This window comes from Centruroides vittatus, unplaced genomic scaffold, assembly GCF_030686945.1.
Source record: "Centruroides vittatus isolate TY-2023 unplaced genomic scaffold, ASM3068694v2 scaffold_712, whole genome shotgun sequence".
NCBI lineage: Eukaryota > Metazoa > Arthropoda > Arachnida > Scorpiones > Buthidae > Centruroides > Centruroides vittatus.
Window position 1 is genome coordinate 1,748,346 of NW_027122715.1, and position 27,166 is coordinate 1,775,511.

General features: G+C 31.5%; 1 protein-coding gene and 1 long non-coding RNA gene across 2 annotated transcripts in view; one reads left to right on the forward strand and one right to left on the reverse strand.

Annotated features, from left to right (window-relative positions):
- LOC136989611 (uncharacterized) overlaps positions 1-5,109 on the reverse strand; it is a 51,305-nt gene extending 46,196 nt beyond the window's left edge. The window contains 1 exon segment of the mRNA XM_067287829.1: positions 4,772-5,109. The gene's annotated coding sequence lies outside the window, so the exon portion shown is untranslated.
- Positions 5,110-7,327: 2,218 nt separating this feature from the next.
- Positions 7,328-8,059, forward strand: LOC136989607 (uncharacterized). The gene is made up of 2 exons (XR_010882931.1): positions 7,328-7,531; positions 7,770-8,059. It is a non-coding gene; the product is annotated as an uncharacterized lncRNA (long non-coding RNA).
- Positions 8,060-27,166: the final 19,107 nt, after the last annotated feature.

The window sequence follows — 27,166 nt, forward strand, 5'->3', positions numbered from 1 at the left end:
CTGTACATCTATCCATATCTATCATAATTATATTTTCATTGCTAAAGATAGAGTCATATTATAGAAATTTCGAAAATAGGAAGCAATTTCATAAAAGAGAAGACTGAATTTGACACTATTACATATCAAATTTAAAAAGCATTTAATTTGATGTTTAATGGCATCGAAGTGTATTCTTGCTCTTTATATATCTTTCAATTAAATTTCTTAAAATTAATCATCTATCTTCGATAAAAATAAAAATAACAATTATTTATTGCACTGTCAACAGCATTTTAAATTTACTATCTTAAACCTCTTAGTTCATGGCGGAAAGAAAATTGGGAGATCATATTGCTCGATTCTTTAAATATTCAGAATGGTAGAAACCGGAAGAGAATTTTATTTTCATTCCCTACTTAAAAATTTATATCAGATATTCGAAGAATTCTCATTTGTTGTAAGGCAAATACGAAACAAATTCTTAAAAGAAAAGACGTAAATATTAAAGAACTTCCACTACCTTCATTAGAATCAGAGAAATTCCGAAAATTCTCATAAAATAAATTCTTTTATGGTCCCCATTTACATAAATCATTGGCAGTTTATAGTTCAGGACGAATGAAAAGCGATAAAAACACACAAAACGAATGATCACTACTCCATTGTCGGTAATTCATCTTAATACGTAGACTACGCGACGTTAAGAATACGGTGACAAATGTTACTTTTTGAGTGGATTCTTTCAGTTTTTAATGCACAAAACCTTAGAGAAAATGCCGAGTTTAATTCTGCTTTACTCAATTAATGAAAAGAATTATGTGATTTGTTTGAAACAAAATCAAACTAAAAGATAAAATTTAAATCTCTTCGAAAATTAAGCAGAAAAGTGTTTCCTAAAGGCTCCACCAGTCATTAACTTTTATTAGAGGGTGTCGTTAGCAAAAGTACAAACAATACCATTGGGAGAGTTCCATTATAAGTAGGATTACTGCAATAACAATGCTTCGGGCTGAATTCAAAATTAAAATCTCTTAGGGAATTATAAGCCTCTTGTTTCAGAGTCGTTTTATTTATATTTAAACATAAAATGTTTACTTTCCAATATAGCTTTTGTATAAAATACCCGATATAAAATCAATTATGGCAGCTTACATTACCAGTGACGTGCCTACTTTTCCTGTTATCCTTACTAGATAATATTGTAACTATCGATTATTTTTATCGAATAGTAAGTTTGATGCTATTGGGCTGCCGTATGTGTGAGAAAAAAAAAGCATCAACGTTCCCCGACAATGACACACTATTAGGTTAACGGTCTCATTAAGGCTGAGTGGGTCAGCATGGAATTAACACTGCTACGAACGTCCCCTTTCACCAGATGGGGTGGTTAAAGTGCACGCCCGTTTCGCTCCCTTGCTGTTTTCAATGTTAGAAAGGTACTTTTATTAGGGCTATCATTAATAGCTGACAAACAATACCGTAGGGAACGGCCTTTTACTTTCTGTATAAGATACTCTCCGCTCGAATCCCACTCTGTAATTTGATAAGTTATCAAATTCCATCACAGTTTAGTCTGGAGATTATAGCTTTTGTTTTACAACTTAGGTTAAAAACGCAATGCCTTTAGAAAATTCATAACTCATAGCAGCATAATCGCCGTTTCGGATCGACCATGCTAGTGCCGCAAGGTTGACGTCCAAGTCCTGTTTTTGGTGCAGCGACATTCCAGCCTTGGAGACTGGAAGGTTAGAGCTGTCCCCGGGGTTACAACGTGCTAAGCCTACCCGACCTAGAGAACAAGGGTCTTGTCCACACCCAACAGAAGCAGCGAGGTGCCAACTCACTCCAGCTTGCCATCATTGAGTGCAAAAGATAACCACTGTAAGACCCCCAGGCTTTTCTACAGCCTGCCGGATTCCCGATGACGCAAATGGTCATTCCATTGTTTAACAATTCGAAATTAGCGATTGCACCCGCTCGCACAATGCATTTTATCCCATTGTTTGATGTAATCTATGGCAGTCAAAAACAGCACGATGCGAAAACACGGCTCTATTTGCATACAAGAAGATTAACGCATTAACCTTTTCTTCTATTCAATTAGAATTCTTACTCGATTCTCCTCTTTTTTTGCATCCAGTTAGAAGATTTTAAATTACTTTTTATAGTTGCATTTCGATTCGAGTAGACGAGACAGATGCGCAGTTCACTTGACGGTTTGTGCAAATTGCTGAATATTTGGGCTTGCGTGATGGAAGGTGATCAACCTCGTATTCCTAGGGCCACGTACGGTACAACGCTGTACACGCCAAGCGAAGTACAAACCGTCAACACGAGCCACCAGCACCACCACCATGCTTGTTATCCCGGACATGCAAAGATGGCAAACGATTACGTGCTCCAGACAGACAGGGTGGTGCAAATAAGTGACCGGTTTGAAAATATGTGCGATTAGACTCTACTAGATGCTCTCGGCCATAGAAAAATTACTAAAGGAGCAAAAATAAATGCGCATGCAAATTCAGTTAGTACCAGTGCCGTTGAAGATTAGCGTTAGTAGCCTGCAACCTGGGAGGTGTCTAGTTACTAGTCATTACTTGTAGAAAGAATATCAGATGTAGGATGAACGGTTTTACAAATTGTATCCATAATACTTTCTCTTCGAGGGGTAAAAACTAATTTAGTCTACTTAAATCGTCCAGAATAAATTTAGAACTAGAAAATGGATTTTTATTACAGCTTATGAGGCTAAACAAAAAAGAGATAAAAACATCATTAAACACCTTTCTCACATTATTAAATTTTAATTATCCGCTATAAAAAAATCCATAAAAAATTTTTAAACTTATCCTATAAATATTTATATTGGAGATAATTACCTTCTAGGATATTTTTCGATTGACTTCTTAGCATTAACGTTCTTTGAATTTTTCCTCGACTTAGAATTGTTTCAGTTTAAATAAAAGTTCAGAGACAACTACCCATGTAAATCGGTAACATGTGGAACTACGAACGATTCGTCTAAAACTACAAAAAAATAAACTTTAAAAATCGTAATTCTCGTTTTTTTAAAGAATAAAAGAGGGGAGGAAAAACTCAAAGACAAGACTGGAGGCTAAAAGAAATAATAGGAAGAAACAACAGTCTGAATGACAGGCAGGAACAACAACAATAGCCACAGACATGAGAAAACGTGGTCAAAGACAATTGCAGCGTTGAATGCTTTATAACAGTCTAGTCAGAAAAAAAACATTCCTGGCAACAGTAATGTGTTTTGAATGTATACAGATAAAGTCAGACGCCCAGATACCTTCGGGGTGGCTATTGCCAGATGAAAACAGTAAATATAATCGGGGTAATAAACAGCAGATCAAAATGTAGTCTGGAGTTCAAAGACATTAAGTTCTTTACCGATTCATTCGACTACGACTTGTACTATCATTTTTTTTTCTTTTAAAAAAAACAGCATTATATATATATTAAATATTTGATTCTACTTTGAAAGTTGCTACATTTAAAAATTGAAATCCTAGAGATTTATGAAAATTTTTTTTATTCTTTTTTCTCTCTCTCTCTGCCTCTTTATTAATATCGTAATCTCAGGTCTAAATTACTTATTGAAGCTTGTGTATTTAATCGCATCAATGGAAGAAGACCCAGTTAATAAATTGCGACTTATCTCCGTTGCCGATCGATTGCTTTGGTTCCAAAAACCCACATTGAATCTAACAGGAGCAGTTTTTCTTCTTCCTTCTCCATAACAGGAAGGAAAATAAATATCAGATAAGTAGAAAAGTGGACGTTAAATAATAAAATATTTTGCTATAATTAAAAATTTATCTTCGTCAACTTTATCGTTTAAAATACATATAAAAATCTTTTCTCGATAAATTACTATCTGATACAAAGATTTAATGATTAAACTCGTCGATATCAATCGATTAACCATTTCTGAAATTTTAAATGTATGCTTTTGTATATTAAAACAGTCGCGTGTTGGCTTACGACAACGATGAAAAGCGGTTTGGCAACAAGAAGTCACTTATATATGCATATCTAATAAGTAAAGCGTTAGCTAAACTTGACACCATAGCAAACTGTAACACGATACAGCGGAATGTTGATTTACTCAAACGTTTGGCTTTTTTTTTTTTTTTTTTTTGTTTGACCACCTAATTATTATACAGTTATTTAAGGACATAACCCCATTAAAAGTTTATTTGTATGGCCTATAAATAATAGCAATTTTTTTTTCATACGTTATTTAATTCATCGCACGTTACAACGCAATGTCACTATGTACTGTAACACACCACAATATGATTCATACGAAACTATTTAAACGAGTCATTCTTGAGAACAAAGTGTAGTTTATATAAATGTCGTACAAAGTCTTGCTACTAGATCGAAGTCATCGAAAGTGAGTCCTAGTAACATTCCGATAAAATCCCTCATTCTTTGAACAGAATGGTACACTAACAATAGTCTTAAGTAAGCGATCAATACTAATTCTGCAACAAACTCCGTCACTTCTAGTATAGCCGGGAAGGAGCGGTAGGAGCACAATTCCCCGGTGAGTTAGTCAGACAGTTAAGAATTATCGACTGCCTGGCTGTCTGATCGGTAGCCAGAGCAGGTAGGGAGTACCGAGCTGCGGCACGTGAAACACACATGCAGTCAGCTACCGTAGATTAAAAGCCGTATATATCTATTACTAAAACGTATTCTTATACAATTATTTACATCGATACGCTCCTATTTAACCAAATAAATATACATATATACTCACCTAACGATACTGCATCCTATAAAGTTGGAAAATTGCATATCTGTATATCCACGACAGCTTTAGAAACTTTTTTGGGGGAGTGTTTTTCAGCGTGTGTTTAGTCGATCTAACGAGGACGGCCTTGACTTCCGAAGTAAACCAAAATGAAAATTTTGATTTATATATATATATATTTTTCTCGTCTGTTTAACGTTACTTAACTTGATAGAATGGTTATCATTTGACGACAGCTACAAATATGGCAGACTATGGGACGGCGACGAATGGACTCAAAAGGCCGAGTCTGTAAACGATGTTGCTAGACTTGTGTCTCGACACTGAATGACAAACACTGTTCGTCCGGTCAATACGCTCGCCGGTTGGCGTGTTCCATTACTGTACTGTAGGGATGGTAGCAGAGTCTGTGGTAAAGCTCGGTTTTCTCTCTTCCTCGGTCTGTCGTAGCTTAGATTTCTAATTGCACAACCGTGTTAAATAATACTGGTAGGGATTAGAAGTAGCGATATATATATATATATATATATATATATTTTTTTTTTCCATTAAAATCTCTCTATCCTAAAATTTAAGATTTCTAAGTAATAATCCTCATTTATTCTATTTATATATTAATATAAAAATAACTCGCTCGATCGTATTTCAACTTTTATGTTAAATAGTGAGTAATTTCAACGAATTTAACACTTTTGAATCATTGTAAACATTTAGAGTTATATAAATTCAGAAAAACAAAAAAGAAAACGCCATTTTATATCTTAAATAAAATTTAAAAAAAATACCTGTATCGAATTAAATGTAATTAGAGTAGGAGATAAAATATGCATTGGTCACAATTAAAAATAGGTAGATGTAGCGTATATTAATGAGTAATTTTCTCGTCTATTTTTTATCATTTTTAAAACCGTCAACATTTTTAATTAGAATTATTAAAATTTAACGAAAAACAAAACAAATAATCTCTTTTAAAATAACTTTATTATATTCTGAAGGGTTTATTTGTTAAAGTATTAAATTTATTTCATTAATCTACATCGATCAAAAAGAAAATAATTCATACATAATCTTAAGATTTGTTTTCTTATTTTCCATTTCTAAAATCGCATTAAAACTAACACAAAGTATTCAATTCGCTTAATTATCTTGGGATCTTTTATTGTATAATATAAATTTTTATATAAATTATTTAAAAAAATGAAATAAATAGGAGAAGAAACGAATTTTCTATATTCAATTATTAATTGCGTGTTTTCAGCGTGGATTTAATTTATATATTCCTGTCGTAATTATTAATTCGATACAAATTGGATATAAATATAAAATTAAGTACTTAAAACTGTGATTAATTATACATAAAATTATTTAAATTTATCAATAAATATTCTATTTTTTTTTCTTTCTTTCTCTTAAAAGCTGTAAACAACATTGCTGACATTTCACTGAACTGTAAAATCATACAATTGTAAAATTTAAAACAGGAATGTTATCTACAAAATATATTCTTATCACAATAAAATAGGTCAAATTTTGTAATATATATATAATTTCCTTAATTTATAAGTTACATTTTATTATTTTTCTAACACTAATTTGTGAGATTAATTAGATTTTTTGCATATATTATCATATAAAATTATTAAATACAGTAAACTCCCGATTATCCGGTTTGCGGATTATCCGTGCATGAATTTAATTTAAAAATAATAATAATTATATGTGTATGTATTTTTTAAATAGTTGCTCACTTTCGTGTTTACGTATCCTATAAGTATGCAGGTGTTCGTATTTAGATGTTTAAATCATTAAAAAAGATTCCTGCAAACTAACCAAAATCACAGATTTTTCTTAATAATAATGAGCATTAAACACGTTAAAATAATTGTCTGCCTTAGAAATGTATAATATGTTGTATTTTTGAAATAAATGCTTGTAATTATAGTTCGGATTATCCGTGCCACCTGGCCTCGCCGCTATCCCGGATAATCGGGAGTTTACTGTATTTAGTCAGGAATTTAATCTTTCGTAATTACAGATTTATACAGAGCAAAGAAATAAGGTTTCTTTGATAGAAGAATGCCATTATATTTTCATTATTACAAAATTATATCTAAATAGGAAAAAACGTTTTATACGACTGGAAGATCATCTATAACAACTATTCGTGCGATAACTTATTCGTTTAATCTTTTAAAAAATAGACTTATAAAAAAAAAACACACGTTCTTAATCCTTGTTCCTCGTCTACGTTTCTTCTTCCATTATAATTTTAGCTGACGTGATTTATAATACACACAAAATCAACAGTATAAAACAAGTGAAGCATTATCTGTCATGTGTATGATATATAAATTAAAACAGGTTTAAGTTTATGTAGAGAAGTCCGAGTCATCACAAATCTTCGTTCTTCTGTCAAAATAACAATTGAAATTATTCCGTTCTTTTATTAAACACGTGTAATGAATAGGAAAAAAATTTGTTCTGTAAACTCTATAAAGTATTTTTCAAGAATATTTATGGAAAAAAATGACTTATTTGGAATACGCTTTAAACGGGAGTAGGTTGTTTAGTACCACGCCCCTGCATCCAATGACGGATTACCACCTCGATGACGTCAAAACGGACGGTGTCGACAGTACCCGAAACATGATACCGGAAGTGGGAGGAGTGATAGAAAAAGGAAAAGCAGCTGACGTCACAACAGCTGACATTAGGTCCTTACATCCCAATCCAGCTGCAGAGTTTTAACGCAAATACGTTAAAATGGTGATTATTTAACGATATAAAATTAGTTCTTATAGTTGTTAATATTATAAAACTTAGAACCCATAAAGTTACTTAATATAATTGGATAAACGTAACTAGCGAAGGAAATCTATCAGATTGATATTAATTTTACATGCATTATATAGATAGTTTATGCAAATAACTGAAGCATATCCTGTTGATTTTATTATATTAAATATATTATACAGTAAAGACTAGGTTATTCTGTTTATTTCAGCTCGAAGTAGAAGGAAAAATTGAGTGAGATGAATACTATAAGCTCTACAATCCCGGATTTATTCGCATCGTTCCTCTGACCGAGAAAATGGGAACGTTTAGTAAAACAAAAGAGAGGAGACGATCGGATTTGTGTTTCCTCTTTTTATTAAGATGAATACGGTTTGCTGTAAAGAATCTGAAAATGGATACGTGGTAATGGGAGATGTAAAGCATAAATATATATATAGATACAAGTTTAAAGTAGAAATTTACCTATACTTTCAGTAATAAAATGGAGAATGTAGTTAATCAACTGTTCGCTAGTTTAATAGATTTATAATCCGGAACACTCAAACACAATTTAAAAGAAATCAAAGATGAGATAAACCTGATGAGTTAGATAAATTTCATGGAGTTCGGATTTATAGCAATGTCTCTACCGAACATAAAGTCATTACGATAATCTTATTATTTACCTTTAAACAGTATTAAGAGTTTTTATATTATTATCATTATCGAGAAAGAGAGGAAATGCGAAGCTAACAAATGGTTGGAGTCATCACCGAGAATCTATAAAGGCAATGAAACAGTCATTAACTTATTCTAATGGAAAAGCCCTGTCATTGCCTAGACCTTTTAATATTTTTGTGATTTAGTCGCGGATTTCCTCTACTAATTTTATTTTATTTGTATTCTCCTCTTTATGATTTTGTTAGAAGTTTTATGAATGGCTCTTTCGTACAACAAACGAAGCTCTAGGGCGTTCGCTTTGTATAATATTTAAACTCAGACCCGATGTTGTATAGGGTGTAGCTAATTTTCTGAAAGCCAATCTCGGCGCCTTATTGACAGTAAAGGGAATGAGTTTAATGGCATTAGTGTATCCTCCCTTTTATTCGGAGACACGAACTAACTGTATGGTTATACGGCTATGACATTGTCGCGTGCCAACAACGCCTAGACCATAAAAAAACAAGAGGGAATATAGAAATGACGAAACTCGTGGGTCAAAATGTTAAAGATGCACTCTCCCTTCAAATCTTCCTCGACCAAAGTAATTAAATCTACTACTTTCTCTGGGTAACCCTTTAAAAAAAAAAAGGCCTATTAAATATCAAGTTATTCTTAACATTTTTCCTATTAATCTGTAATTTTCTTAATGATTTATCTTGTCCTACACGTATTATATCGTAAATAAATGAATTTAATGTCCATAAAAGCTTATATGCTACTATTTATATATGATTTTGGATTTATTTATTTTTCGAAAATTATTATAAATTAGATATAATTATATAATTAATCATAATTATAGATCCTACAAATTACTAAGTAGATATATCAAACGTTCATTATGCAAGAAGCTGAAGAAAATAAAAATTCCTAACGACTAAAATTAAAAAAAAAACTTCCTATTATAATTAATAAAATTAGTTGTAATTAACAGATTAAAAAAATTTATTTGTACCATTTGCAATTAACGGAGAGAAGAAATTCTCATCTGGAATTCTTACTCGTGATCGAAACAATAAAGGTACATTTTTATAAATTCACTTTACTTCATTTTTGTCAACGACGATATAGTTATAATTTATTGTGTAACCTATTGTAACAATATCTACTGGTAATGTTTATTAGTTGGGTTGCTTTTTTTTTAGTTTTTTGAATAGATAGGGTGAGAAAAAGCAGACCAAACTAGATCTACTTATTGCCAGTACTTTAACCCTTCGACTGAGAGTAATCACCTTGTAATTAGGCAGCAGTCCTCGTGTAATGACCATGTCTACTTGACATTAAGTGGCAATTCTGTTATGGAACGTAGGATCAACTCCAGTTGCAAAGAATAGACTTCAATTTTTTTTTATTTTTTTTTTATTAACATTAAAATTCGTTCTTAATTTATAATTGTAAACGGATAAATTCTGTATTAAATACCCTATTTAAGGAAAGAATTTCGATGTTTATACTTAAATCCTTAATATTTTAAAATAAAATAAAAAAAATTCGAATGAATCATTTCCAATATAATGTAGTTTATACACTGCTAAACTTCGTTACGTTCAGCGTTGTTAGGGATTTTTCAGTTCTTGTATAATACACAATATCTTTAGGCAAAAAATAATAATAATAGAGCAGTGAAGATAGAGCCAAATTCTCACAGCCAGTATTGATCGAGCCTACTAATCATTGGTGTGGGGAGAATAAAAGGAAAAGGCAGGGTGCATCAAAGCTATTAGGTAGAAGTCTAACGAAGCAAGATGTCACGTGGACCAGCGCTTGCTATAGTTATGGATCTGCCCAATATTTGGAGGTGGTAGTAGGCATTCAGCAGGTGTTCGGTTACAGTTGCCCGTGCAGCTGGAATCAAATTGGGGAAGTGTGGAATAGATTTTAAATGGCGTGATGGAGAACCAGGTGACGTTTTCTCCCCACGTTCGGCCCCTCATTTAACCCATATTCCGCCCCTATAAACTGTTAGATTGAGAAGCGAGAGCGTAAGAGCCATTTACAATCCCAAACCGATTGTTCTCCTTCAGGGAAATGTCGTTTCTAAAACCCGAAAATTGCAGCAAACGTTCTTTTCAAACCATTGAGTGCGTTCTTCCGCATTGCTTTTTTTATGTATGCATGTATAAAAAGCTCGTCTGGGTTTGATTTTGATCCCAAGGACTTGTTGGTTTTTTTTCTTTTAGTTGGTTTACAAATTGCTAAGTCGTATGCAATGGAATGGGAGGCGATTGTGTTCAATGTGCTGTGACGGTCGAACATTTAGGACTAAGTGACATTTAGGACTAGAAGAATCCACAAACCCGGAACATTGTATTGTCAGTGGGGGGTAGATAGCTAAGTGTTGATGATCCGTGTCCCTCCTATGAAATGGTCCATAAAATTCGAAAGGACGGACCCTAAAATTACGCAGAATGCACTCTGTTTTAAGTTAAGGAATGTGTGTTGGTACACAGATATATAGTGTAGTATATTTAGTTGTCTAATACGCTGTACAGAGCTCTCCTTCCACAAGAAACTAAGAAACAAACATTTTCTGGGTTTAAACTAATCCAGTTACTTTTTATAACCTTTCTTCCTCATAAATCCACACCATAGATCTTTTTAACAATGCACATTTAATGATCATTAAATTTAATACGTAATTTATCATCTAATTTTCCAAGCAATCACTGTCATTGGGATCGTAATCCTATATAAAGAACATTGGGCAATAGAAACAAGCACGACACACCTTTTTAAATAGGTTATAAATGCCTACTTTCGGTTGACAAGGTAGATTGAGATTTTCGTAACGAATTGAAATTTAATCGTTTTAGAATTAGCCAAAGTCATTTTTCATGTCAAAAATGTACTCCAGGTAATTACAAGGACTTTCTTTTTTCTTGTTATATCAAACTAAAATCATCTTTCTAAAAAAAATTTTCATGCACTCAGATTAATTATATTAAATTTATTCTGAATATTTTACACGATTTAAACAGTAAAATGTGGAAAAATCAATCATTGCCTCCTACAACATAATTCTTCAAAACATTACAGCTACCTCAGACACATAATTTATTTACTTAAACGAACAATAATAATTTTCTATTCAGACGTAAAACGGGAACCATTCGAATGATATTAATCATTCTGATCATTTGATCTTTAAGTTTCGTCTGATTGATGATCGAAGACGGTCAAATCATTATTACTATTGAATGTTTCAGAATTACGTGGAGGTCTTGATTTTCGAATATTTTACAAATGAACTAATTATCTAGCCGTATTATTATCTTATTGTTATTAAAACGGAGATATTATCACAATAAATAAAGCATTAATGGCAATAAAGAGAAATGAAAACACTTAACGTTTTGTTCCATTGTGATGAAACTTTAAAACTTAATTTTTTTTATAGGGAAAAAAGTCCACTACTTCTAATTGCAGTTTTATTTCCTCTCTTATTTTTACTTTTATTAGACAAACAAAGCCAAAACAAATATGTGACGTATTTTCCTCTTAGTAAGCCTATGAATCATCTAATATCCTGTACAGATTTTACCTGGCGAACACCTGGACTTTGGAATTTATTTTGTCGAGGTGACAAGAGAAAAATAATGGAAAAAAAATCAGGCGGTAAGATATTTTTACCGCAAATCTGGACTATCCTATAAGTGGATTTTACATTTGTTAAGGTGTATTGTAAAGTCATTTTGTAAGACCTAGTCGGGATTAGTTAAGCTCGGTAGACGTTACAAAGTCAATAGAAGTAGTAAACAACAGTCGGCCACCCCCACATCAGAGAAGGAAGGAGAAAAAACGACAATAGACACACTAATTTTCCCCAACCTGGGACCATTGGCCCCCAAGGGGGCGAGGTCGAGCCATTGTCCACAGCGGTTTCCTATTAACTGTGTTCTTTTGACAAAAACATGCTTTTTTCTTCCCGGCTGGTCCTAACTTGTGATTGAGATACAATTGTGGATAGTCTGAGGTTTGTGTGAATAGATCTCTCTCCCTGTCTAGCCTCGGAAAAGGATTACTGGTCGGATACAAGTAGGGTCTTCAGAAAAAAGACGTGCGACTGTTGCGAAAATGTCTCACCCCTTACTCATTGTCAACAGTAATAAGCATCGATCAATAGTTGAGAGATTTACAACTTTGCCTTTGCTATGGTGTAAAATGTATAGCTTAATGCCATTAGTAGATTGGAGGCTGCGACAGGATACTTTTCATACTAATTCATCTGCAGGCTGCTCTCGTTGTTTAAACAAATTCTCAGTTTAGGAATGGAAAAAAAAACCCGACCACTTTAAATTTCAATTGAAACTTAATTAAAGTCTAGTCATTTTTCCTGTATAAATTAGCAGCGAGGTTTTAATATAAAAGAAAGAAAACAAATTGAAAAACAAAAGAAAAAATAGATGGAATTGAAGGATTATTCATAGAAATGAAGGAAGATTGTTTATTTAAAATCAAAATTTTTCGAATTTATTATTGAAATTTTATAATTTATTGGCAGAAGAAAAGTTTTTAATCTAAAGAAATTTGTTCTTTGACTGTCTTAAAAATATTTAGAGCTTGACAAAGAACAAAAATACATATAGAAAAAAATACTTTTCGAAAGCACAATGAAAACAAAATTGAATGAGAGAGTCAGAATTGAATTAATGGAATAAAAAAGAAAGTGTCATTCTTTTCTCATGTGGATTTCGGAAATTAAGGTGCTACAGTTTATGAATAGTTTGTATTAGAAAATCAAGGGCATTTGTTTAAATTTCTAGATGGAAAACTAAATTAAATTATCATTGTTATTATTCTCTTCTTTTTTCTCTCTCTCTCTCTTTCTCCGCTTTCTTCTTATGAAAGAAAATGAGAAAAATGTCAATAAATTTTTATAATTTTAAATTCTACATTTCAATAATTAATAAGATCAATTTTAAATAAGTTTTCCAGTTAAATATATTCTTCTAACTAAAAATTTTCCATGAACATTAATTAGTGGATTCTAATTAGTGTAAACATTAATTACAATTCACTTTTCTAGTTGAAATGGGTATTAACTGAATGACAAATATGAATATATTCAATATAAGTTGTGTGCTAGTAATAGTAGAAAAATGGCATAACTTATTCGTTTTATTAATTATTCGTAGCAGTTTTAATTTGTGCAAGTGTCGAAAGCGATTTTTGCTGTTTCTACCCGTTCCGAAAATAGAAGTTTTGATCCATTTATTCGCAGATGTAATAAACGTGAACGTTTATCATAAAATTAAGTGATAATTTCCTCTATTGAAAACGAAGGTCACGGGTAGGAGGAAGCGCATTTCTGCTAATCATTTGTCTGGCAAACGGACTAATTACTAACTAACATATTATATTTGCAATATGCTACGTCGTCTCTTATCAACCATCAACATATTATATAACACATTGTGTGGGATTTTCTATCCATAATACAGAAAATCGATGCGGTTAATAAACATAGAATCTTTGTCAGTGAATGAATTATGTATAGACTACTAATCTATACTCTTCCCAATACAGATAGTTATGTTGGCTTTGATCTTAGTTATCATCGTCGTTGCTTTTATTAATATCTCCCCATTGTTACGTGACATCGTATTTATTACAAGATAAGAATAAATTACAATGATGTAAATTTTATTTATGTAATTTTTTTAACCTGTTTTTTCTTCAGAAAACGATGAACAGTTTTATATTTCTTGACATAAATGTGTATTGATGGTGTTTTCCCCCTTAATTTCTGTATACAGCATTTAGAAAGCAGGAAGAATAGAATAAGGGATGTGATAATACAAGGACATATTATTATTATTGTTTTATATTTGAAGGTAAATTTTTTAAGTATTTTAATCTTATTTTTTCACTAGGTTTAATGACGGGAGTAAAAAAAAGCTTCATCTAATAAGATATATGCTCTGAATGAATACATTGTTTGATATATAATAAAGAAAAAAAGAAATCTGAATAAGCAAGACAGGAGATTTGTGAAATTTCATATAAATTAGGCCTATATAAATGATGAAAATCTATATCTCAGTTCAGACAGGTAGAGATTCATAATGAAAAACAATTTAAGAATCATAAATCTGGAGAGATGACTCATAAACGAAATTGTAGTGAAGATAATTACTATATTTTATTTCTACGATAAGGAATAAAAGTATACGTCTTCGGATCTGGATAATATGTTCAATTTTCTTGCAATAAACTTATATAAAAATTGTGCAGGAAAGTTTAGATGCAGAAGAATTCGTATTTAAAAAATAAAACAAAGGAATTACACTTTATAAATAAAACTACAATTTTTTAAAATGAAAAGTATATTATGTTTTATTGCCTTCTCTCTGTGTGTAAGTGAGAAATATAGACCTATACAAGTATTACAGGAGAAGGCTTTAATGATAGGAAAATATAAAATAGCATAAAAAGGCAGATATATTTCAGAATTATATTTAAACATGCATTCAAAGTAACGTTAAAGATTTAATTTTCTTTCGCGTGTTCGCCACAAATTTCAATTAATTTTCGCCAAGCGTACCTGTAATCGATACACGTTTTCGTTACGGTTTAGACTTGTTGAATGGCAAAATTTTTATTATTTTTTTTCCTATTCCGAAAAGGAAAACACTTTGTTAGTGTTATCCTCTCTACCTTTGTTTGAATTAAATAGTGGTCCTACCCAAATTCCTAAGAGAAGCATGACACTGATAGGTTACACCATTGATAAACGACTTAAAAATGAAAGGTTAGATAAGATCAAATGGGTGTTTCGATTAAGATAAAACGTAATATATCAGTTGTTCTTTCTTTAAGAACTAAAGATCTTTTGTTACTTCAAACCCCATGTTTAAAAAATAAAAAAATAAAAAAGAGGAGAATGAATTTATTATACAGTATTAATGCTATTTTTTCTCAATGGTTGATTTGAATTTGAATTTAAATTTTCGTCACTACTTTAAATGGCACGACAACAAAGAACCTTTCTACTAAGAATGCTTAATATTTATGTTTATACAATTTTCGGGTTCTTCAGGTGAGGCCAAACCACCAGATTGAATATCTAAAATGGGTATTAACCATACAGGTGTTATCCACGATGTTAAATTAACACATGCCTTGCTGATTCCTTTTTGGATATCCACTCCCCTTTGGAATCGGACCATTTTTTATTTCCTATATCTCTGGTAGAAATTACAAAGATGGTGATTTGTCAATATGGAAATCTAAACGTTGGACAGGGTAACTCACAAAAGACGTTTGTCGCTTCGGAAAACACGTTCTACCTTGGGCTCATTGTTGTCAACCATTGTCATCTGCGAACCCATGTCAAAACTCATGAGTCCGCCTTCGTCGTTGAGGGCTTTCGATTGATATGTCAAACGTACTCGAAGACGGTTATTGTCGGTGACATCTTCACTTTTCCAGCTTTCAACCCTGATGTAATTTTGATTAGCACGAAAATGTATCGTGTTCAACAGGAAATATTTCAACCTTCCCGATCGTTAAACTCACAAAAAATATTTAAATGATAAAAAGACACATTAAAAGCTTTTCGAAAAATTTTAAATTATATATACACAATTATTTCTTAATCTTTATTCGATATTAAATGGAGAATGCGTAAATGTTTACAAAGATAATTGAAAGAATATAATCTATAATCTCTTATCAAACAGAAATGAATTTCTTTTAAATTTCTTCTCTTTGTAAAAGAAAAATTTGAAAACTTAACTAAGATTATACGAGAATAAATATGCATAAAATATATTATTAAAAAATTTTAATAAATACATTAAGTAGACGTAGGAGAAAATTATTAAATTTAAAAGACGTAATATTATGTAATAGAAAAGAATAAATCCTATTATTTAGTAAATTTGTTAAGTCGGCGTAAAGAAAACAAGCATTCCTCGAGGGTTTAAGAGGAACGTTTTCGGGTACGGTTTGCGTAAATTCTTTCATGCCAGGTGAGTCCATAAGTGAAAGGTGAACGGGGAGACAGAAGCAAAGAGGAGGGGAAACGATCTGGAACAAATCAGATTAACTTTCGGCGAAAGATTGGAAACGACGGAACTGTCCATTGATAAATGCGAGTGGTCACTTCCGGTTTCGGTGGATGACTTCGGCCGGAAACGTTCCAAAAAAATATAAAAAAAAAAATACTTTATTTTTCTTACTAACTAAAGATTTATTGAATTTACGCCGTATTTACGACATTGTTAGACTACCTTTAAGATGAATGATGATGCGGTTCCTAGAATGGAACGTATCAAATATACGTCTATAGCTTTAAGGAATCGACTCGGGGTATAAACCACGTAAACAAATAAAGAGCAGTTTGTTCTAAATAACTGCCAGCTGAGTTCTAAATTGGTAAGAATTCCACAAAAGGAAAAGAGAAATTTATCTTTAAAATTTCCAAAAAGCGCTCGGGGACATTTTTAAACTGTCACACACACACACACACAATATTACAAAACTAGAGAATGTCTGTGAGTAACAAGTTTGCTTTAAAATTTTAATTTTCCTCTCGTATGCAGGAATTTATTCTAATTAAATATTTCTTTCGGCATCGAGAGTATTTATATCGTTTAAAATCAAATTTTAATAACAATAAATGCTGAGGAAGAAAAAAAAAATCAGTGGAATTTTGCCAGGAGCAGAAAGGAGAGTTGATTTTGCTATCGATTAGAACAAAGTGGATCGATTTTTAAACGACTGTTAGGTAATTAAAGTTAATGAGCAGAATATGAATGTTCAATAATCTACTTTCTTTACTTTCTAAATAAAGGATTAATTGTTTTCGGGTTTGGAACCTACTTAAACTGTTTCTGCAGCATTAAAGCTAATTCTATTGTTGCTTCGTAAATAAAATTATAAAAATTAGTGAACGAAACATATGTTCAAAGAGCTTTCCGCTAGGCAATATCGATCTTAAATATCAATTTTCTTCACACGACGTTTAGAAATGTTTACCGCAATTAAAACTATTGTGCGTATCCTAAATCTTTCAAGGTTCGATTGAAAATTAGTACTTTTGCATTATTTGTGTTTTAAGGACAAGTATAAACTATAATCTGATTATATTTTCGATCATAACTGGAATGTGTTTCATAGACACACCCTTAATCGCGAATTAGTATACGTGACCGAGATAAAATTTAAGGCTTGAAAGAAAGATTCGACCTTTGTTCAGCACTCTGGAATAAATAGAATATTAAAGCTTCAAGTTTAATTTTGTTCTCTTCTATACTTAAAATATCCTAAGTTTTAATAAATTATACGTATTTTAAGTAGTGTAATTTTAAATTATATTAATTAAATGTGGCTAAAATTTACGAATTTTTCAATACCGTTAGGAGAAAGACCCCCCTTTTATAATTATATATCCTATCTCCAGCTTACTAAATATTCACTAAGATGTAGAATATCTTTTGCAGAGATGAAAGCTTGGCTGACAGTTATTGCTGGAACGTTCGCAGTGACAAAGTCATCGTATCTCAATTCCCTTTGGGGCATCGTTAAGACGATAAGTGGTACGCCCCTGGAAATTGTTGTTGGATATCAGAAAGCTTTCATAATACAGTTCTTTACATCACCAACTGAAAGCCGGCTTTCTTTGTTCAACACTTATCGAATCCTCGGATAGAATCAAGCGCCAATCTACCCAGGAAAAAAAAAAGAAACGTTTTATTAAAATTAAAACATCGAAAATAACATAAAAGAGGGAGCAGAGTACCATTTGAAACTATTCTACGTACGTGATATTTCGGAAGAATTTTTTTTTTTGCAGGATAGAAAACGTACATTTGGGATAGCTTATGGATTTTGAATAGTGATTGTCTGGAAGTAAGAAAAGATTTATCGAAAGAAATCGGACATGTCAGAAAGCACACCTGCTTATCCTTAGGCACACAGCAATGCCCGAAGTCTTTGCCCTATACGTCAATACGGAAAATCTCCGCAATATGAAAGGTTATGAGCATTCTATTCAGAAAATATGACATGGCAGATATTCTGGAATATCCTGTAAAAATACATTTATTATTATTTTTTTTTCTTTTAAATTTTTTATAGATTAAATCGAAATTTTAATTTATTTTTATTTTATCTTCACTTATAAGGGAAGGAATGTAACAGCTGTCTTTGCTATATTAACGTAAATCTGTCACATTAATCTTTGAAGAATAGTACTATTCGATAGAATATCCATCCATTGAAGTTCGGTTTCAGTCGTTTTGTAGAAAAGTTGCTGGAGCGTACTAGAAGAAAGAGACTAACCAGTGTTGTTTGACCTAAACTAAATCCTTATAGAATGACCTTAGCCTTTGAAACGCATTGGAATGAAACGGTTTAACGTCTAGAAGAAAAGCTGAGTAAACTCTCTATACATTGAAAAACTAATGCTCAGAGGCAAGTAAATGAACGAGATACGTTATCTGTAAAAATCACATGTTCTGACAATATTTATACCGTTTAAGCTATTATTATTGGATTAATCGAAACGATTAATCAGCGACGATTATATAAAAACCGCAATCTAAAAGTTAAGACGATTATAAACATTGTATTTTTCCTCTTTTTTTTTTTAATCATTCGCTTGAATTATTTTCGAAATTTACGTTACTTTATTCATAAACTATTTGAGTTCTAAACAATTTCCTCTTTAGTGATTTCAATTATTGTAGGGCAATAAATTTAATAATCTAATTATGTAGCGGATATTAACGAGTTCTGCAAAAAGAATGGATGTTATAAATTTTTATCCATCATGCAACAATTTTCCAATAAATAACACGAAGTGGAATTTTTATGTTGAATATTGGATTTTCGTAAGGCTATATTTTTTTTTCTATTTTTTCTGTAGGAAATAAAAGAAGACGATTTAAAATATCTTTGGCTGATATGTGCTTACCGAGATATGAATTAAGCAACGAAATTTCTTCCGGTATTTCTAGTTTAAAAGTAAACAATATCCATTTAGCGTGACTTCAACGATATTGATACAAGGCGCAGGGTTGCACTGTTTTAACTTATCAAATAGAAAAATTTTTACTTTGGTAATTATTGCTGAGTTTAAAAATTGTTTCGTGGAAGTACTTTTAAGTAATTTGCAAAAGTGAAACACTACGTTTAAAGTTCAGTGCTTAGAGGAAATATATTCTGGTTAAAAGCATAGTAGAAATGTTTCTCAAACAATAAGAGCTCCCTTTAGTTCTGGAAGATGAGATTAAGATAGTAAATACTGTTGATAACAATCGGCTAAAAATCCTTAGTACTACAAACAACAGGAAACGTTGTGGAGAAATATAAACGAAATTGTTCCGAGAAGAAAGGACAAGAGTGAAGAAGAGATAACAAGACAGCTCCAACTATTCACGCGGAAAAGAAGAAACCTTTAGTACAGAAGGGTAAGGAGCAATTTGCAAGCATGGCAGGCAGCTGAATCGTTGCCCTGATCTATGAGGCAAGGGGAATATCTACAACAGCTGGGTTTCACCGTTATCCTGTCAACTGCTTCCTTTTCACTTATCCTAAAATTTGTTTTTCCCCTTGACCATTTGTTCGAATTTTTAAATAAATCCGACTTTGTTGTAAAAAATAAAAGCTTTACACTATTATTTGAACAAGATACTTTTTATTTGAGAGTAGGAAAAAATGATTTTTTATTCTTCTCTAGTGTTGGCATCCTACGAAAAAAAGTGGAAAAATTCGATGTCTTCTCTACTCGGCTAAGGATTTGATACAACTTTACCGGATTTATTCGTAAAGAAATTTGATTCGGCACCTCTTCCTTTTTCTCTCTTTTCAATATAGAGAATTCCATTAGTAATTTCTCCTGACAGAAAATTAAAATCACTTCAAATAAGACTCAATATCCGATTTTGATCCAAAACAGGAAAAGATGTCGAATGGAAAAATTAACTTTTGATTGCTATAACTCGGTTTGTATAATAAAAGAGACGAATTAAATCAAGATTTTGCTTTGGATTCCTTCCCATCAATATTTTAAAATAATAGTGGATCGGTTGGAGACACCAGACGTTACCAGTCGCACGGACTTCAGTCCCTAGTAGTAGCTCCCTTAATGACCTATCGATCCAATCATCGTACACTAGCATTTGGGAACACCCCTGTAGCTTTTCGTGTGGGTTGAACTCACCCCAACACGCTCTCCTATCTCTGTGTACAAACAAAGTGTACAATCGTGTAGAGAAGTTCCGTTAAGTGCGAATTTTATGTTGAGAGTAAAGGATGTCAACAATTCAATTTAATTTAATGGCTATCATTAAAGTATATTATTACTCTGACAACTTCTCCATAAGCCGAATCAAATTTTAACCCAATCCTATCTACACCCCTAAATGACTTAAATTTACTCTGTTTAATAGATTAAAGACCCGCGTATATCTATCTATATATACATATATATATATAATTCTTTTCGGAATATTTTGATTAACTTGGAAGATCGCATTAAAGTTTTGCCTATAGCGTGATACCAAGTCATTTGTCCGGATACGCGACACGAATGATAATTTTTACAAAATATTGAATTATATTTTCAGAATTTTGACTAATCCTTCTTAGAAAACTTAAGAATTCATTAATAACTGTCTGAAAAAACGTTTTAAACACGAGAATTTTGAATTTACATTCGTTACACGTAAACTCATTCTTAAGAAAAATATTCAAATTATGAATCGGGATCACTTATTATGTGTTTTTTGAATAAAAGAATAAGACCCGCTTTCAATAATAGACCGAACCTAAATTAATTCATCAGTATAAAATGCACTGAAGATAAATTCTTGTAAGGTTTTTGCATACAAGTCATTTTTCAATGTCAGAATATACAAAACGATGATTAAGTAAAACATGGCATTAAATCGAGGATAAAATCATTAAAAATTTTTATTTCGTATATACATTTTACTATAACAATATAATATTCCACAAGCAACAATTTAACATTAAAGGAAAAAAAATTATACAGGCCTATTATATTATATATATATATATTTTAAAAGTTTTTATTGTTATTATAGTAGTATGACCTTTCAACAGCAGTGATTTAACATTAAACAAAGGAAATTATTATAGAATTGTACATATAATAACACTTAAACATGAAAAATTGTGTTTTTTTCTAGTCTTAATTGTTACTATAGCAACATAATATTCTAACAGTAGCACAATTTAGCATTGAGAAATGAATGTGTGTACATATAATCGCATCTGTATCTGGAAAAAGAATTTTCAATTATTTATTATTATTACAATCAGTATGATATTTCAGTAGAACTCGATGTTAAGTAAAGGAAATTATAATAAAAATGTATACATAAATATTTTTCTAGTAAATATATATATTTTTAATTTACAATTGTTACTATAGTAACACAATACCAGAAATTTCGTATTAAAAATAGAAAGTTAGAATTGTAAGCATTATTGTATACAATCACACTAGCAACTATTATATAAAATATTTACTCGCTTTATTTCTTCAATAAGCTTAGTAATAGTAGTATGATATTTTTAATAATAGTAATTCAACATTAACAAAAAAGAAAAAGAAATTTATAATAAAATTGCGCTCATAAATAACTCAACTAAACGTAGAAAAATTTTTAATAATTACTTTTTTTTTTATTTCAGTATATTACTTTACAGATTTTGAATGAAAATATTGGTGGAAGATGTTAACATCTGATTTATGTTTGGCGTAATTTGTTCAAGAGTGTGTTGTTCAGCATTAAACGATCGATGCAAACAAGGTTGCAAGTATAAGACTCTATTATTGTCGACATCTGGAAGTAGATAACGTCATTTAAGTACCTGACAGAAGTTGACGCAAATCCTTTGCTGCTACAATGTAAGTGTAGATCATTAAATACACAACGTGCTACGTTTAAAGTGCCGAACCGAATGAACAATCTGTATTAATAAGTAGACATTAGTTAAAATTACAGCCTTGATAATATTCTAAAATTTCCACTTATGATTGAAAATTATTCTATAAAACAACCCACCAATTTAACTGTTAATTAATCTCTAATGAATGCTTAATTAATTTAATGATTAAATTTTCTTCACTTTTATCTTTAGTATCTGTTTGTTGTGTGTATTATAAATTTTACCAAAAACTTTCAAACTTTCGGGAGGAACGTCTTTTGCAATTTAATGTGTTACAAGAATATTTTCTAATGTAATTATTAACAAAATTAACTCTTGATTAGTTAAAAGGTAAACTTTAATTTCAAATTTTCATTTATTTTAAAGGTAAAAAAAGATTAAAACAATAATAATAATAATAATAATGTATAGTACAGCCTATCTCCATCTAGTGGCAACTAACGAAAATGGAAACTTTTTAGCAACGTTTATATAATAAATGTATAAAAATTAATTAGTTTCATCTATTGTATTGTATTTAAAAATGTTTAAAATATCATAAATTTTCTACAGTTAAATGAATAATAATTATTAAAACGGGTATACATGTCGGTATAGTTTCACAGCTTAGTTTGGAAACTTTTGTTCTCGGACAATTACTAGAAGTATTTTTCCGAGAATTTATTTCTTCCTTTCTAGTCGAGAGTGTAATATCAAAGTTTCCTTTTCGGTCCCTCCCCCTACATATAAACAGAAGTTCTTCTCTTTGCCAATTAGGATTTTTCTAAGGTAGAGAGGGAATCCGGATTCGTAGTTGATTGCAATACCACAATATCTCGCATTCTTTTCATCGTCTTTTCATCCTCCAATATTGATGGAAAAAGTTACAGATTATCTTGAAGTTTTTTTTTTATTTTTCTATCTGATAAAATAGCATTTGTGAAAAATAAAAGTATTTTTAATTTATACAAATCTCGAATATTGTTAAGAGTTGGATTAAAAATTCCATACAACATCCCAAGTGGCACAATTAAAATTTCTAAGTAGTCTTAAAAAAAAAAAACTTTACCTTTCTCATTAACATTATTTATTTTTATAAATTTAACTCCCTCAAGGTTATTCGAAGTTTGTTTAAAATTTCTAAGCAGAAAAATAGTTTTAAAAAAGCTTAAAAATTAAAGTGACAGGAAAAATTAACGCCTGAGATATAAGCTTCTCTGCGATGTCCCTTAATTCGACAGTGAAGCTGTCATTTTATAATACAGTATTAGCATAAATGGAGATTATAAAAAGATGCATTTATTTTTATTATTTTTTAATATAAATAAATGGTAGAAATATTTTAATAATAGTAATAATACTTCTTGAAACTTAATTTAGAAGAGTACTAAAGATAAAATTAAAAAAGAGAAAGAACATACTTCTGCCTGTTGTTTATATAACAGCGATCCGTTGTTGCTCTTCGATATAAATAAATATATACATATATTAATTCATATTTTCATTTATAGATAAAATCCGAGTTATTCCATAAGAATAAAAGCTATTAATAAAGAATAATAATGATAAAGTTAAATCGCTCGGCGATTCAGTTATAATTTACCATTATTTCGAAAGAACTCTTAAAAATGATTGATAGAGGACCGACGATTGAGACAAAGAAGGTTATCATTTTTAAAAAATTCCAACATTCGACCTTAACTCGGAACCCATTTATTTCTGTCATATGAAAATTGAACTAATTCCTTGTGTTCTGCAACCATCAAAAGTTCTATTTATGTGTAGAAGCAGAAACAACAAAGCATTAAGATTTATGAGGCAATCAGGAATAGGAAAGAGATGAGATAGTTTCATTCAAAAATGCAGTTTGCATGTAATCAGAAACGCGTTATCTTTCGGTATTCGAAATGGGCTTACGAGTGCTACTGGCATGGAAAAAAAGAGGGTAAAATCATACGATGCACGACTATTCTAATTTTATACGGTCACGAAAATTGCGAGGAAAACCTGTCAGTTGGACCACGCACAAAGATAAAAAGGATCGAGTTCGATACAGTAAAGGTAACTGTGTAATATCAGGTTGAGGAAAAGAGAGGAGGAGGTAGAAATGTTGATTGCTAAACGACCCGTACTGACTAGCGTCAGGTGTGTTGTGCTTGAAGCTGTCGTTAGTGGCAGTGGTACAGCATTTCTGCCATTATGGATTGGCTCCCAAATGGTCTGCTGGAATTCATGATTGAAGCGGACGACAATAGATTACATTAGATAAATTCGGCAAAAATGCGTTTGAAAAGTGTAATATGGTGAATTTTTTTTTTTCGGGTGGAAACAATAATTTAAAAATTTTATCCACGTTCTTTTCTTATTATTAAACTTTTACTGAAAGAGAGTTTGTATTTGTTATTAGGATATAGAAAAACGGGAACATTTTTCAACATATGGAATTCTGGTTGCTCGCATCCTATCACGTGACCGGGAGCGACCTTGCCGACTGCTTGACTCCAGCAGCAGTCGACTTGTATATTATATTGTATCCTCTTATCTATATACGAGAGAAACGGTTTACATAAATTTAGTGTAGATCCCCCCGGGATACAAAAGGCGAAATGAGGGGAAGAGAAAGAGAAAATTTTTGTCGCCCTCCAGCCAACAGAAGGGACGTTTTTATTGCATGCCCGCGGCTCTCCACTTTCCGATGTCATTTAGGGAGAAGGTTTTTATTATTCCCTGGGTGAGCAAGACCAACACATGGGGGAGGGGGTGGGATAGAGGTGAAGGGTGGCCTATGACACATCCCAGTAGAGATGGGGGAGAGCACCATCTGCGTTCGTAAACGGAAACAGATGCACACGACGATTCGAGATGGGATGGAAAGAAAAGTTGCCTCCGATGGGGGTTGTGGTGGTCTGCAGACCCCATTTCATTAGAAGCTTACCACGGGTACCAGAATGGCTTTCTGGTACTAATATTTGGGGGTTGGAGGGTGATGAGAGATGTGTCATTAGGGACATCGGGGCTAATGAGAGGGACCCAGCTGAGTATTGAGCCAATCTAGAGAATGCCAGCAGGAGACATTGGGGTTGGTCATACGACCGAGAATGAACTTTGAACTCGTGTGGAGATGTCGAAACTAGAGGGAATTGGAGTGCCAACAGACGTATAAGTCTCTCAAGAGACAAGAATTGCTCTTTACGTTACAGTTATCTCCATGTGTGAAATTACTGGACGGAATGGAGAATTGATTGATATCAGTACTAAAATGTCACATCGCGGGAAAGTAATATCCCACAAAGGGCCAAGATGGACTCGTTGTAACAAAATTCCTGAACACTGATTCATCTTATTTTATGAAGATTAATCTTCAAACGAAAGTCTGTAATAAAAAAGGAAGAAAGATATTATCTCTTGCTGAAACGAACTTAAATTATATATCCTCTATCGGTTCTTCGAAAAGAAGAAGAATTTTGAATTAAAAAAAAACAGGAAAGATGATGAATTTCACGTCGGAAATTATGCAAAGAAATTAAATTTTGCAACAGTAACGAGAGCAACGAGAATATTTATAAAAGCAATTTGTATATTCTTCACAGGTCTGTATAATTCATATTAATTAATTACATTCAGACAAACGAAAATTAAATTTCCTTCTATTTTATTGTTAAATTTTCGTCCGTTAATGATCAAAAAATGAAGTTCATTCTAATAATAATAATAAAATTTTAACTAAATTTACTTATGACTGGAATAGAAGAATTTTTAAAAGCATATTTTATAACTGGAAGTATAAAAAATGAATAAAATTACGGTTAATTTATAAGTGGAATTCCTAACTGGAATTAAGTCGATGCCATCTTGCTGTCTGCTTAATGTTATAACGACTTTAAAGAAATTCCTCTTCGGAAAAAAAGAACCTGTCTTTGTCAAAATAAACTTAGTTGCCATAGCAACATCATTTACATTCCTTGTTGTCTTATCGTAGGATTTTCCGATATCGTCATCCTCGAAAGAAAATTCTAAGAGAATTTTTTATTTCCTCCGCCGTTTCATTGATGGATGCCATATTAAATTGTTTAGATGTCATTATTCAGATAGCCAGATCATTTTTTATCAACTTTTTATATTCAGAGAGAGATTATAGACTCTTTAAATCGTATATGCTAAAATCTCTTGGATGAATTCTTTCTGTGCACAGAATTCTAGTCATTAAACGAGACGAGTGTCTCGATAATTATCATAAGATGTGGAACTACCTTTTCACCACTTTCAATGGTTAAGATAATAAATAGGATCTAGAGAGGTGTATCTGTATGGAAACATTGCACGGTTGTTTATTAAAGAATCAAAAATTACCATAATCTTTGTTTATATTCATAAGCTCTTCGGCGAAGTTTACACAAACATCAATTCCTAATAACCAAACCGTATATTAATTCGATTGTTCATAAAGCTTCTGTTGTTATAAGATTGTATAAACTGTGAATATCAATATAAATATAAATCTTTCGTCAGAGTTACGTAGAATATTTTTTTTTTTTGTAATTTTTTATAAGCAAGAATCATCGGGAAAATAAAATATGACCATCTTAGTAAATATTGAATTTGAATGGATGTCATTGCCCTCACAGTTAGGCAATTTCTAAAATGATTACTTACCATATAAATGCACGAACTGCACGTCAAAAAGTCATCTAAAAACAAAGCTCATTTCGTTCTGTCACTCATGTTCAGTAATGAAAAATCCCCTGAATAATAATAATAACGTATATATAAAAAATCATCATCGTAACCCAAATGACAATGATGTTTCAATGAAACTCAATAATAATGTATTAATTACGGTGTGATGTTCATTATTTGCTTTCCTTATCTCGACACATAAGGCTGTAGGATATCAAAAAGTGCTGACGTCTGACGAACAGCTCGAAGTACGTTATACAGCAGGGAATGACAAAGTAACAGATGCCTCTTGCCTCCAGACTTGTCCTATTGTTTTGACGA